Raw genomic sequence first — 13,698 nt, 5'->3', positions numbered from 1 at the left:
CATGTTGATGGCAAAGCAATAACAATAGTAGTAATAATACAACCAGCAAACACTTATTCAGAATTCACCATGTGCCTGGCACTGTGCCACATGCTCTATGTGTTTCATCTTCTTTACTTTTCTCAGCATAATGATTAAGAGCCAGGATTCTGAAGCCAGACAGCCTGGGTGTGAATCTCAGCTCTGCCACTTACTGGCTGTGTGACCTTAGGCAAGTTACTTTACCTCTCTGGGCCTTATTTTCCTTATCTATAAAATGGGGTTGGTGATAGCACCTTATAACAGATCCCTAGCACATGGTAAATAGTACATAAATGTTACCGCTGCATTTTTAAGGAACCAAATATCAGCTTCCTCTCTCCTTGGCTTATGAATGGTGAGTATATAAAAAAGAAAACTGGTAGAGGGAATGGTTCATTTTTTAGAGTTGCGAGCAAAAGGGAAGAAACTTTTTCAATAAAGAAGATACCAGAGTTGTTAGCCGTGATCTCCATTTACAAATGGGGAAACAGGCTCAGAGAGGGTAAGTTAGTTGCCTGAAATCACACACAAGCAGCAGAAAGGAGGATTTGAACTCAGGCCGGCCTGACGTCACAGCTCATGTCCTTAATCCCAATGCCAAATGGCCAGCCCTGGTGGTTATGGAAAGATCTGGTCCCTGGCCCTGCATTGAAAATGGAAATATGAGTCACCGGCCATCCCCAGGGATGGCTGGGGAGTGAGAGGCGCTCAGCTATGGGGCAGAATGTTCCGCCAGATGCTGAAGAGCAGCTGCCAGCACCACTTAGTTTTTCATGCTGAGGAAAGGGAGGAGGAGAGCGTGGAGGAGCGGGGGTCACAAGCCAGCAGAGCACAGCCTGAAGCCAGGCCACGACTTGGTGAATAACGTCAGGCTCACACATCTGACCTCCGGAATGCTGAGGGCCCAGAGGACAGGCCTGGGATTCTGCGGGTCTCCCTCTGAAATCACCGAGGCTGCTTCGCTGAGAAAAGTCTTGGGCTTTCTAGGCTCTCCTGGCCCAACTTGGGTGGTGACGTGTGAAATGGGCATTCTTTGCCCACTGATGAAGACCAGGTCTCCATAGACACAGGATCAAAAGAAGAAAGGCTCCAGAGTCTGATGGCTCCGGAGTGGATTCCTGGCTGGGTGACACTGGCCAGTACCTTGGCTTCCTCCTCCGTGCATGAACATCCCATTCTGCAGGGTCTGGAAGGAGGATAACCTGCAGAATGCCCGGCAGCTGCTGGACGTCCAATCAATGCTCCTGACCACCTCCCAAGTCAGCGAACAAGTGAGTGAACAAGTGAGCAAACTTGCATGGTGTCCAAACAGCCAGCACATAGCAGCTGGTCACCACCTTGCTGGCTGCTCTCCTTAGAGGCATTGCGGCCAACCTTCCTTTTCTGGTTCCAGTTTCCACTTTGCCCCAAGGAGCACTAAGTCTCGTCTGGCCTCTTTCAAGGGCTAAGTTGAAGGTGAAGAGTAAGGAAGAGCACAGCCTTCGCCTTTGTGCCCATTGATAGGGCCTCACCTGCCTCATTTTTGATGCTTGCGCTGGTTCTACCTGGGAAAGTTTGGGACTGGCCAGTGTGACTTGGTGGGATCGGTGATTCATTTTGGTCCCAAAGGGAACGAAAGCCCAGGTCTTCCCAAGGTCCCCTCTGCTCTGGCTGGCCTCGTCTCTTGGCCAGGGAATGAGTCACCCACCCCTCCTCAGGGCTGCCCCTGTCTTCACTGTGCCTGGGCCTTCAGAAATCAAGCAATCAATTCTTCTTTTTTTGGCTCTTGGGGACAGAAAGGTGAGTATATAAAGGGATGACTGACAGGAGGAACTAAGCTGCCGTGGGTTCCGTGGCGGCCCCTGAAGGGAATAAATCTCAGGGAAGGAGCATTTGAAGCTGCAGCCACACGGCTCCTCATGACCTCTTTCTCTGCCTGGCTGGAGGGGGGCCCTGCAGCCTCCACCTCCAAACCCTCTCCCCGAAAGTGGAAAAATAACCCACCCTCCACAATCTGCTGGAATTTTAAAAAGTATCCTGGGCGATATAATTTGCCTGGTTCACTAGTCACTGGTTCCCTGTTTAGATAAACCATATGACCTCCCTTTCCTACAAAACCAAGATTGTCATATTGAGCTGACAACGTTGTCACGGGCCACAAAGAAGATGATGAACGTGAAGCATGGAGCACGTGCCCTGGTGGGATAAATCCCCTCCCCGAGTTGCAACAAGGAACCGGGCAGCGGATGGTACATGAGCTTCTTCTGTGACTCGTGTCTGCGTTCCACATTGGGGCTCTGCTTATCTGGAGGTCAGACCTCCTGCCAAAGGCTGGGCCCTCGGTTATCTGAAGCTCAGCTGCAGGCCCAGAGTAACAGGACAGGAATTCTGAGTTGGAACTGAGAGTCACAAAGTCCAAGTTCATTTCTTTTCTTTTTTTTTTTTTTCTTTTCAGTTTCTCTTGATTTTATTGTTCTTTAAAAAAAATAAAAGTATGATACATCTTTTTTTTTTTTTTCCATCAAGTACGTTTCTTTAAAGCTTTGGTTGAGATGATCAGGATAAAAGGAGGTAGAAGCAGGATATCCTCAGAGGCCATCATTTCAAACAGTATGACATGGACTGACTCACTTCCCCTTTCTGGGCCACAGGTGGTTTTTTTTTTTTTTTTTAAATCAGTAAAACAGAGATAATAATTCCCACCTCACAGGGCTGTAGGGACTTGGGCATGACCTAGTGATTCCAAGCCTGGCTCTTGGGTTCAGATCCCAGCTGAATGAGACCATCTCATCACGTGGAACCTACTTGCTCATCTTCTGGTGGGGACGGTCAGGTTGCTGAGAAGATTAAATGAGATCATCGGAAGAGCGTTCACGGCTGGCAGATGACAGCATTCAATAACTGATAGTTGCCGTTATATCCATCCCTGAGTTTAGTTTCTGGCATATGGCAGGTGTTCAATCAATGCGAGCTATTGGGGGGCAGAAGATGCCATTAGCAGAGAAGACAAAAAATAGAACCACATAGCGTTAGCCATCAAAGGGACATCGGAGGGAGATCACGATCTTATTTTAGATCACTCCTTATTTGACCACAGAGGATGAGGAGGCCCACGGGGGAGAAACACCCAGCCTGAGGTCACCACAAGCTCATTTTCCCCTATCAGGGCTCTTGGTAGACCCCAATTCACCCAGCAGTCTGGGGCCAGTTAGAGTGAAGACACTCATGGGCCTTGGTTTCTTTCTAGGAATCACTGTGTGACCGCCCAGGGCAGGAATGAAGGGCTTCAGGGTAGTTGTTGTCATCCAGAAAGAACCGGAGGGAATCAATAGTAGCAGCAGGGAAATGTCGATACCTTTTCAGAAAGCTCTGTCCTAGTGAGTCAAGGAAGGTGACAGCCCTGCTTTGGGCAGCAACCCAGAAGCAGTATGCGTGTGCAAGTGCATGGCTCAGACACAGCTATTCTAGACAATAACAATAGCGATGGTTTGGTGAGTGGTGCTTGTGGGCCAGGCCCTTGGCCAAGTGTATGCATCTCACGGATCTTCTGTGGGGTGAGTATTCTCTTACCCCAGCAAACCGAGGCACAGAGGGGCTAAGAAACTGGTTCAAGGGCCCCCATCTAGTGCACGGTGGAGGGGACTCCAACCTAGGCCACGTGGCCCAGAGCCTGTGACTCACCACACAGCCCTCATGTGCCATGACTCACACCTATGTCACACTTCTCACTGCTTCACCTGGTTTTCACCTCTGAGATCTCACGGTCAACTCATGTGTAGCCCTATAAGGCTCAAGGGGTCCTAGCCTGGGCCCAACACTGAGCAGGGTCTCATTTGCTTGGCAGGTATTGCCGAGTGCCACCACATGTCAGGACCTGAGTTGGGGCAGGAGAGAGTGAGAGTAAGATCAGGCTTGGAGCTGGCCATCACCAGGCATGTGGCCTTGACTGGGCAGAAATCAACCTGTTCATGGTCTGTGCCCTCCTGGGCACCGGAAGTAGGCAGGGTGGCTTCAGTGGGAACACTCAGCCTGGCGAGGGATGTGGGCAGCTGGGGTCAAGAGGCAGGGATTCTGGTCTCGACTCCACGTTTAATGATTCATGGTCACCTTGGCCAGCCCCCTGCCCCTCACTGGGGCCTCCATTTTCTCATTGAAACGATGAGGCCAGGGTGAGTGGGGTGGTTTCGAAAGGCCCATTCAGCTGGATGAGACAGTGGGGCTATGACCCGCCTGAGACCCCCAATCTGGCTAGTGTCAGGCTTGGGCTCTAGAATGAGGGTCCAGTGGGTGGCCTGTTCCCAGTCTGGCCCCGCCCGGGTCTCAGGCTGTGTCTCAGATGCTTAGTCAGCCCATCACATGCTGGCTCACAGGGTAACACCAAATGTCCCCATGAGTCCCTCCCTCGAGCTGAAAACCTCACTCCTCCATCCCGACCTGGGAAAGGTCCCCTGTTGTCTGTGTCCTCAGGCAGATCAACAGCATCAAAACACAGCTGGAGACACTGGGTGGTGCCTTTCAAAGTCTCTTTGCATTTTCTCATTTCAAATTAATAACATGCCAAGTTTTAACTTAATAATTCAAAACAATAATAAAGGTAGTACTTACAGAGTTGCAGATGAAGGGGGCCCTTCTATGTGCCTCTAAATCTCACAGTGACCCTTTCATGGTATTGTTATAATTATTATTGCATTTTGTGATGAAGGGACTGGGGTTCTGAGAGGAGGGACGATTCTATAAGGTCACAGAGCTGGGAAGTGACAGAGCTGGCAAATGGAGGGTGTCTCATTTCAGAGCCCCAAACATCTGCACTGTTCATCCAGAACCTTCTTTCTTTCAGAGTACCTACTCTGTGCCAGGCACCCTACTAAGTGCTGGGGCACACAGTGAATGGGCCAGGTCCGTTCCCTGTGTGGGTCATAGTCCATGAGAAGCCTGAGAGGTAAGTATTATTACTCATCAGAAGCAAAATGAAATCTCTCTCTGCCTTGGCTCAACTCCTCCCAGCTCTACCATGGACCTTATTTATTTATTTTTTTAAATTTTTTAATTTTATATTGGAGTATAGTTGATTTACAATGTTGTGTTGGTTTCAGGTGTACAGCAAAGTGATTCAGTTATATATATATATATAGATATATATATATATATCTATATCTATATATATATATCTATCTCCATTCTTTTTCAGATTCTTTTCCCATGTAAGTTATTACAGAACATTGAGCAGAGTTCCCTGTGCTATATAGGAGGTTCTTGTAGATTATCTATAAACTCCTAATTTATCCCTCCCCCCCCAACCTTTCCCTTTTGGTAACCATATGTTTGTTTTAGAAGTCTGTGAGTCTGTTTCTATTTTGTAAATAAGTTCATTTGTATCTTTTTTTTTAGATTCCACACATGAGCAATGTCATATATTTGTCTCTGTCTGACTTACTTCACTTAGTATGATAATCTGCAGGTCCAACCATGTTGCTGCAGCTGGCATTATTCTACCTCGTACCTTGTGACCACTACCTTCACTCTTTGGTTCTCTGCCCCGTGGCTGGAAAATGGGGAAAATATAAATTTCTGCCTTCTGGGTTGTTGGGAAGAATTCATTAGGAAATGCACATGCACCCCCAGCAGTTATGACAGTGACTGGCCCAGAGAAGGTGCTCAGTACCCTGTCAAAGCCTGCCCTTATTCCGTCTGCAGGCGTGCTCTGCAAAGCTGCTGTCTCTGTCAACCCCAGTGACAGCTGTAGAAACTGAGGCATTGAGGGGCCAAGTCTCTAAGGCCACTGAGTAATAGGTGAAGCTGAGATGGAGCCCTGGAGGGTCCCAGATGTGTGTTCTCTTCCCCTGGAACCCTATGGCACCTGCGTCCTGTGACCCTTCCCCTCTGGGTTCTGGAAGGGAGGCCCAGGAGATGAAGGGTTAGGCAGGTTGCTGGCACCGCAGTGGAAACTTCAGGAAGCACAGGGCTGAGAGGACTTCTAAGAAAGAGGGAGGTGGGAAGGGACACACTTGTCCTGGCCTGAGGGCCAGAGGTCAGCCAGGCTCCTGGCTCAGAGGCTGGCTCTCCAGGGGCCCAGCCTCCAGCCTGGCTCAGCCCACGCACTCGGTCTTCAAGGCTGAGGCCAGCTGTGATCCGCCCCCATCCAGATCCTTTTCCTGGCCTTCCTGGTAGATGCCTGAGGCCGAGGACTGGGGCGAGGTAGCCAGGGCTGGGAAGGAAGCCCTCTGTCCCTGTCACCACTCAGATCCTCCGAGAGCACTGTAGGGCCTGTTCAAGACTCAAGGGGTCTTGAGTTTCAGCCTGGCTTTGCCCCTTTTGTGGGGGACACAGGTCATGTGCCCAAATGACTCAGAGCCTCAGTTTTCTCGTCTGTAAATGGGGCAAATAACAGCACTGCCACCTGGAAGGCAAGTTCTGCCTTAAGTTCTCTAAGCAGTGGGCATGAAGCAGGTGTCTCAGTGATGTCAGTTCCTGCTCTTATAGGTGGGGACACAAGTGAAGTGACCTTGGCATTCTTGGGGTCGAGGCTGCGATTTCTCAGTGCTTTAGGTCTCCTGGGTGGGGGGTGTCTCATTTAGGGCACATACATTACCAGGGCTTCTGCTCTCTGTCTAGCAGGGGGGACACCACCAGGCAGAGTCCCTGGGACAGTGTGGGTGGGGGATTGACTACAGCGTGGCTTTGGGGGCCACAGGGTGCTGTGGGCTCCTAAAATGCAAGGGCCTGTGTGGCTTAGGACCAGCGCCCAGGTACCCTGAGCCTGGCCTCCATACCCTCAGCAGCGGTAGGGGGGCTTCTGCTGGGGCCCTCAGAACATCGTGTGGTGGTTTTGTTAGATAACGGGGCCCTCAGTGGGCTCTCCACACCCCCCGTCTGGAGTTTTCTCTGAAATGCCCAGAGGCAGGCCAGGTGGCTGTGTCAGAGTGAGGTCACCAGGGTGACTTGGCCCCAGGGCCATGACCCAGTGGAGCCCCAAGACTAGATTCCTGAGGGCCAGCTGGCTTGGAAGCCCAGGACCCAGGCTCCTTCCCGGCCCCCAGGACCTGCTCCACTAACTCCCTGCTCCCAGGCTACCCTGACCCTCTGTGGGGTCCGGGCTGCCGGCCTGGAAGGGGCCCAGGGACTTTTGAAGGGATTTTGGAGGGCTGAGACAGGCAACTCGGCCCCTGATGGCTTCGGCTCACTGACTCAGCCCTCACCTTGACCTTTCCTTCCCACTGGCTATTTATGGGTGTTTCCTGTCCCCTGAATAGGTAAAGAAAAGGGAAGCGAAAGAAGCTCAATGCATGGCTTCTTTATTTTTCTTTATTATTAATTTTAAAAATGACACGTGCTTGGAGTGGAAAATGCCACTGCTTGAGAAGCACATACTCTGAAAAGTGAAAGTGCCCCCCGACCCAGAAGGGCCCTGTATGTGTTTGGCTGGAGCCCCACCAGCTCTGTCCTGTGTGATTGATTACAGCCCTCCGCCCCGGCCCCAAGACACACACAGACACACACAGACACACACAGACACACACACACACACACACACACACACACACACACTCTGTATTTGAAAAAGAAAAAAAAAGCAGAGAAGCCACTCTATATGCATGTCATTTGAATGAACATATACTGAGCATCTACTATGTGCCAATTGTTTTTTTTCCCTCAGCAACAGATACTGGACATTAAAGATAATCCGTTAGGTCAGTAGTTTTCAGTTCTGGCTGGACACTGGAACCCTTCGGAAGATTTTTAAAGTCCAAGTGCCGAGGCCTCACTCTAGGCAAGTTACCCTGGAAATGCTGGGGATAGGACCCAGGCTCAGGATTTTGAACCTGGGGGGTCCAGTGTGGAGCCAGGGCTGAGAATCCTGCTCTGGACTCCCCGCTGCACCTGGGGGCGGGAGCTGGCCCACTGTGTGGTACGTGGGCTGGGAGCTTATGTGGCCAGGACTCTCTGCTTTTAAAGCTGACAGTGCTGATTTCTGTCTGGGAAAATGAAAAAAGAAAACAAAACATTTTTTTTTCAAGTCAGAGAAATATCCCTTTATTTTCTCATAATGTCGTCATGTTTCTCTTTCTCTTTAGGAGGTTTACTCTGCCAGGGCTAGGACCTGGGCGCGTTGGAGGTTTTGCTGCCTGTTAGTCAAAGAAAGCTGTCAATTAGGAACTGGAAGATGCCGCTTGCAGGGACCCAGTGACGGTCTGTCCTGTGAAGAGCCTCCCCAGCTTATCCTTGAGCAAGTAAGCCCACGGGTCACCTACTGTGTTCACTTCCACAGAAAGAATTTTATAAACACTTACCCCCATTCTGGAATTTGGTGTTTTGACACTTGGAGCTTACTAATGGTGGGTGTGTGTCTGTGTCTGTGTGTCGTGTGTCTACGTGTGCATCTGTGTGTGTACATGTCTGTGCGTAATTGTGTCTCTGCATCTCTGTGTGTGTGTTTGTGTCTGTGTGACTCTGTGTGTGTTTGTGTCTCTGTGTGTATCTGTGTATATCTGTGTGTGTGTCGGTGTGTGATCCAGAGAAGTATGTCTTGTTCACCTTGTGTCCCCAGCATCCCCCAGCTGGTGTGGCCTGTGGTTCTTGTCGGTAAACATCTGCCAAATAAAGGCCCCTGAATAGGTGGCACTGTTTGTGAGACACTGACTCCAGGCCCTGGGCTGAGAGCCTCACTGGCTCTGCCTTACTCTGTCCCCTTAGTGACCCCTGTAGGAGGTGTCACTGCAGACGTTCAGAGGCCAAGGAAGTTGAGTTGGTGGGTGGCATGGTCACAGTCACTCTGTACTCTGCCTGTCCTTCATTGCCTGGCTCCCTTGCCCTCCAGCAGCTGACCACCAGCCCTGGGGCTTCCCCTGAAGGGCAGGCGCTTGCTTAGCCTGACTCCCTGCAGGTCTCGAGACGGAAAACTGTGACCTCAGGGAGCGTGTGCTTCACCTCTCTGGGCCAGGGGTATTAGGGGGATGAAACGGTGATCCTGACACTAACTAGCGAGTCTGGTGCTTACGATGCATCACTGTGCTACAGCTTTGCTCTGTGAGCTCGACTCATCCTCACACGCCCAAGTGAAGTGAGTCCTATTATTACCCTGTTGACACCCGTCTTCTCGGTCACTACTCTGCCTGCAGACTCCTCGGTCCTGCCCCGCTCAGTGCCTGCGAAGCCCTGCAGGGTCTGGCCACCTTGCTTCCTCTCCCCGCCCCCCACCCCCATCTCTCTCCCCTCCCCTCCTTCTCCTTCCCTTCCCTTCTTTTTCTTCGTATTTTATCATCCAGATACCTCAGCCTTCCCAACCAAGGTTTTCATCGACCTGTCTCTTCTCTCCTCTTTCTATCCTCGGCCAACTTTTTAAAAGAAAGAATAAGCTGTGTCCACACTGCATTCACACACACATGGGCTTTGCTTCCTTTCGCCCAGCCTTCTCTTAATGACAGGATAAAATCGCATGGTATGAAATACATCGTACTTTGGCCGTGCTATCCCTTTCTTTGTTACTATTCTCACACTCCTGGAGGTCTCGATGAAAGACCGCTCTAATGGGATCACATTCTCTTTCTGCTTGGCTCTGCCTTTCCAATCACTTTTTTTTTTGGCCTCGCCATGCGGCTTGCGGGATCTCAGTTCCCTGACCAGGGATTGAACCCCGGGTCACGGCAGGGAAAACGCCGAGTCCTAACCACTGGACCACCAGGGAATTCCTCCAATCACACTTTTTCATTACTTTAGCAAGTCTGTGTTGAGTCCCATATGAGCTGGGCTTTGTTCTAGGATTCTGAGAATAAACACTAGGTGTTTGTCTTCAAGAAGCTTATATCAAAGTGAAGAGCCCAATATGTAAACAAATACTCATATTCCACTGGGGCTGTGCTATGGAACTATGACCCACAGCGCTCAATGGCCAAAGGGTGGCATCTATCCCAGCCTATCACAACCAGGAAGGGCTCTCAGGTCAGGTGTAAACTCAATCTCAACCTGAACCTTGAACTGAAGCTTTTTTTTTTTTTTTTAATTAGCTTTATTGAGGTATATTTTAAATATCATAACATTTAAGTATAAAATTCAGTGCTTTTTTGGTAATTTTACCAAGTGGTGCAATCATCACCATAAATCAATTTTAGAACGTTCAAATAGTCCCCCAGTCGGATCCCTTTCTCTTGCCCATTTACAGGTAATCCCTGTTGCCACTCAGCCCTACACAACCACTAATCTACTCACTGTCTCTATCAATTTGCCTTTTCTGGACATTTTATATAAAGTGGAACCATACACTATTTACTCCCCTGTGTCCGGCTTCTTTCACTTACCATCACACCCTTGAGGTTCATCCATATGGCAGCACCTGTCATTTGTCTGTTCCTTTGTATTGCTGTATAGTTCTGGTGTATGGATTGCCCACATTTTGCCTATTCATTTCATTAATCAGTTGATGGACATTTAGGTTGTTTCCAGTTTGGTGCTATTATGAATAATGCCGCTACTGACTCACACATCTTTGCGTAGACGTATGTTTTCGTTTCTCCATGGGGGATACCTAGGAGTGGAATTGCTGGATCACATGGTAAGTTTATGTTTAACTTTTTGAGGAACCACCAAACTGTTTTCCAGAGATGCTGCCCCATTTTATGTTCCCACCTGCAATGCAGGAGGGTTCCGTTTCTCCACACCTTAGCTAACATTTTTTATTATGTCATTTTGATCATAATCATTCTAGTAGGTGTGATATAGATCTCATTTGACATTTGCACTTCCTTAATGACTAATGATGTTGAGCATCTGTTCATGTGCTTGTTAGCTATTGGTATATCTTCTTCGGAGAAATATCTGTTCATATTGTTTGCTCATCTTTTGTTTGGGTTGTTTGTCTTATTATTGAGCTGTAGAAGTTCTTTGTAAATACTGGATACAAGTCCTTTATGAGATTCGGTTTTGCAAATATTTTGTCCAAGTCTATTGTTTACCTTTTCATTTTCTTAATGGTGGCTCTTAAGCACAGAAGTTTTGAACCTTGATGAATTTCAGTTTGATTTTTTATTTTATAAATCATGCTAAGAAATCTTTGCCTGACAAAAAGTTTTGAAGATTTTTTTTCCCTGTGTATTCTTTTAAGAGTTGTATAGTTTTAGCTCTTACATTTAACTCTATGATCCGTTTTGAGTTAATTTTTGTATATGGTGTGAGGTAAGGGTGTAAGTTTTCCCTTTTGCAAGCAGACGAATAGCCAATTGTCCCAGCACTATTTGTTAAATAGACTCTCTTTCCTCCAATGAACTACCATGGCTTTGTTGTCAAAAATCAATTGACTGTAAATGTAAGGGTTTATTTCTAGACTCTCAATTCTGTTCCATTGACCTGTATGCCAGTCCCACTCTGTCTTGACAACTGTAGCTTTATAGTGAGTCTTGAAATCAAGAACTGAACGTCCTACAACTTCGTTCTTCTTTTTCCAGAACATTTCAGCTATTCTAGGTGTTTCTCATTACAATATAAATTTTAGGATCAGTTTGCCAATTTCTGGAAAAAGAAGCTGGCTGGAATTTTGATAAGGATTATGTGGAATCTATAGATCAGTTTGGGGAGTATTGCTATCTTAATACTGTCTTCCAATGTAAGAACATGGAATGTCTCTCCATTTATCTAGAGTTTTGTTTCCCTCAATGAAGTTTGTAATAGTGTACAAGTCTCATATTTCTTTTGTTAAATTTATTCCTAAGTATTTTATTCTATTTGATACTATTAGGAATGGAATTATATTCTTAATTTCATTTTTAGCTGGTTCATTGCTTGCTATGTAGAAATAAAATTGACTTCTGTGTATTGATCTTGTATCCTGGGACCTTGTACTTGTTTATTAGTTCTCATCATATGTTCTTTTACATTCCTTAGGATTTCCTACATATAGAATCATGTCATCTGAGAATGAAGACAGTGTACTTCTTCCTTTCCAGTCTGGGTGCCTCTTGCCTGTTTCTTGTTCCTGTGAGGCTTGTTCCTGTTTGGGGGTGTCTGCCTGAATTGTTCTTCCCCCAGCTCTTCCATGGCTCACTCCCTCACCTCCTTAGGTCTTTACTCAAATGTCAACTTCTTGCCAAGGCCTTCTTGGAACTCCCTACTTAAATTGAACCCCTCCTCACACCCCACACCTCTAACCCTTTTTCTTGCTTTGTATTTCTTCACAGCACTGACCATCATAGACTTTATACCTCTCCCTTCTCAAGATGGTCCTGAGAGTTCCAAGAACAAATAATATGCCTGGAAGGAGGGCCTGAGCTGCTGCTTAGCTAGGGTTGGATGAAGGAGGGTCCAGAAGGGGCATTCTCTGGGGCACTCAGACCCCTGCTCCACCCTTCCAGGCTGGGAGGGGAAGGGTCTCCATGCAAATGGGAACACATTCAGGAGGCAGTAGGTGGGGGTCCCCGGGGAAGCTCATATACATCCATGCCTGCCTAAACAGCCCAGCCACACCCAGACAGGGCCCAACCTCGACAAGGGGTCAACCTGAAGCTTGTTTGCACTTCATTTCACCTGAATAGAAAATGCTGGCACTCAGGAGATGGGGAGGACAGAGGTAGGCTCCCAGTGACTCCCCCAGCTGCCGACCCGCTAGAGGTGATCCTGCCTTTGGAGACTCCACTCTGCCCCTGGCAACCAGGAAAATACATTCCCTATTTGCATGGGGTTAAGGAACGGGATCTCTTTACACCCCCTCCCTTATCTGGAGCTTGTCCCAGAAACTTGACTGGGGTTAGGCGTGTGTGTGTGCGGGGGTGATCCCTGAGCCCAGTCTGAGCATAGGTGGGTGGAGGCTGCAGTGGAAAGAGCCTCCAGCTGGATGTCAGACAATTCTGGGTCCCTGTCCTGCTCTGTGTCTTTGCAGCAGAATGAACTTAAGGCCTAAGAGTCAAGCCGTGGGTGGGTTTCCACCTCCATCAAATAGGCCTGAGGAAGCCCCCTCACCCTGGGTGGGAGGTTTGCTCCCCTTCTCTGGGTCTCCATTTCTTCATCTGTACACCCAGTGTAAGAATACATCCTCCGTACAGCCACTATGGAGGACAGTATGGAAGTTCCTTAAAAAACTAAAAATAGAGCTACCATACGACCCAGCAATCCCACTACTGGGCATATACCCTGAGAAAACCATAATTCAAAAACAGTCATGTACCACAATGTTCATTGCAGGTCTATTTACAATAGCCAGGACATGGAAGCAACCTAAGTGTTCATTGACAGATGAATGGATAAAGAAGATGTGATATATATACATTGGAATATTACTCAGTCGTAAAAAGAAATGAAATTGAGTTATTTGTAGTGAGGTGGATGGACCTAGAGTCTGTCATACAGAGTGAAGTAAGTCAGAAGGAGAAAAACAAATACCATATGCTAACACATATATATGGAATCTAAGAAAAAAAAATGTCATGAAGAGATTAGTGGTAGGACGGGAATAAAACACAGACCTACTAGAGGATGTTAAAAAAAAAAGAATACATCCTCCGGACTGCAGGCTCCAAGAAGATATTACCCATTAAAACATATATTATATATTCATATACAATATATGTATATTCTTAGTAAAATACACGTAACATAAAATTTACCGTCTTAAGCATTGGTAAGTGTAGAGTTCAGTGGCATTAAGTACACTCCCATTTTTGTGCACCCCCAAGAAGATACTATCCTTTAAAAAATACTGTCCATTCCCCACGATCC

At 47.7% G+C, this 13,698-nt stretch overlaps 1 long non-coding RNA gene across 4 annotated transcripts; it reads left to right on the top strand.

Moving 5' to 3' along the window:
• The first annotated feature begins 789 nt into the window (after positions 1–789).
• On the top strand, positions 790–13,408 carry LOC114487467 (uncharacterized). Of its 4 annotated transcripts, none has more exons than XR_003682584.2 (4): positions 790–1,292; positions 8,073–8,333; positions 10,427–10,546; positions 11,872–13,408. It is a non-coding gene; the product is annotated as an uncharacterized lncRNA (long non-coding RNA). The 4 variants fall into 4 exon arrangements; XR_008615743.1 differs by lacking the exon at positions 790–1,292 and adding an exon at positions 1,299–1,800 and having other exon boundaries at positions 8,073–8,228; positions 10,412–10,546; XR_003682580.2 differs by lacking the exon at positions 790–1,292 and adding an exon at positions 1,299–1,800.
• The last annotated feature ends 290 nt before the right edge of the window (positions 13,409–13,698 follow it).

Source organism: Physeter macrocephalus, chromosome 2 (assembly GCF_002837175.3).
Source record: "Physeter macrocephalus isolate SW-GA chromosome 2, ASM283717v5, whole genome shotgun sequence".
Taxonomy (NCBI): Eukaryota; Metazoa; Chordata; class Mammalia; order Artiodactyla; family Physeteridae; genus Physeter; species Physeter macrocephalus.
This window is presented reverse-complemented; position numbering and strand designations above follow the sequence as displayed.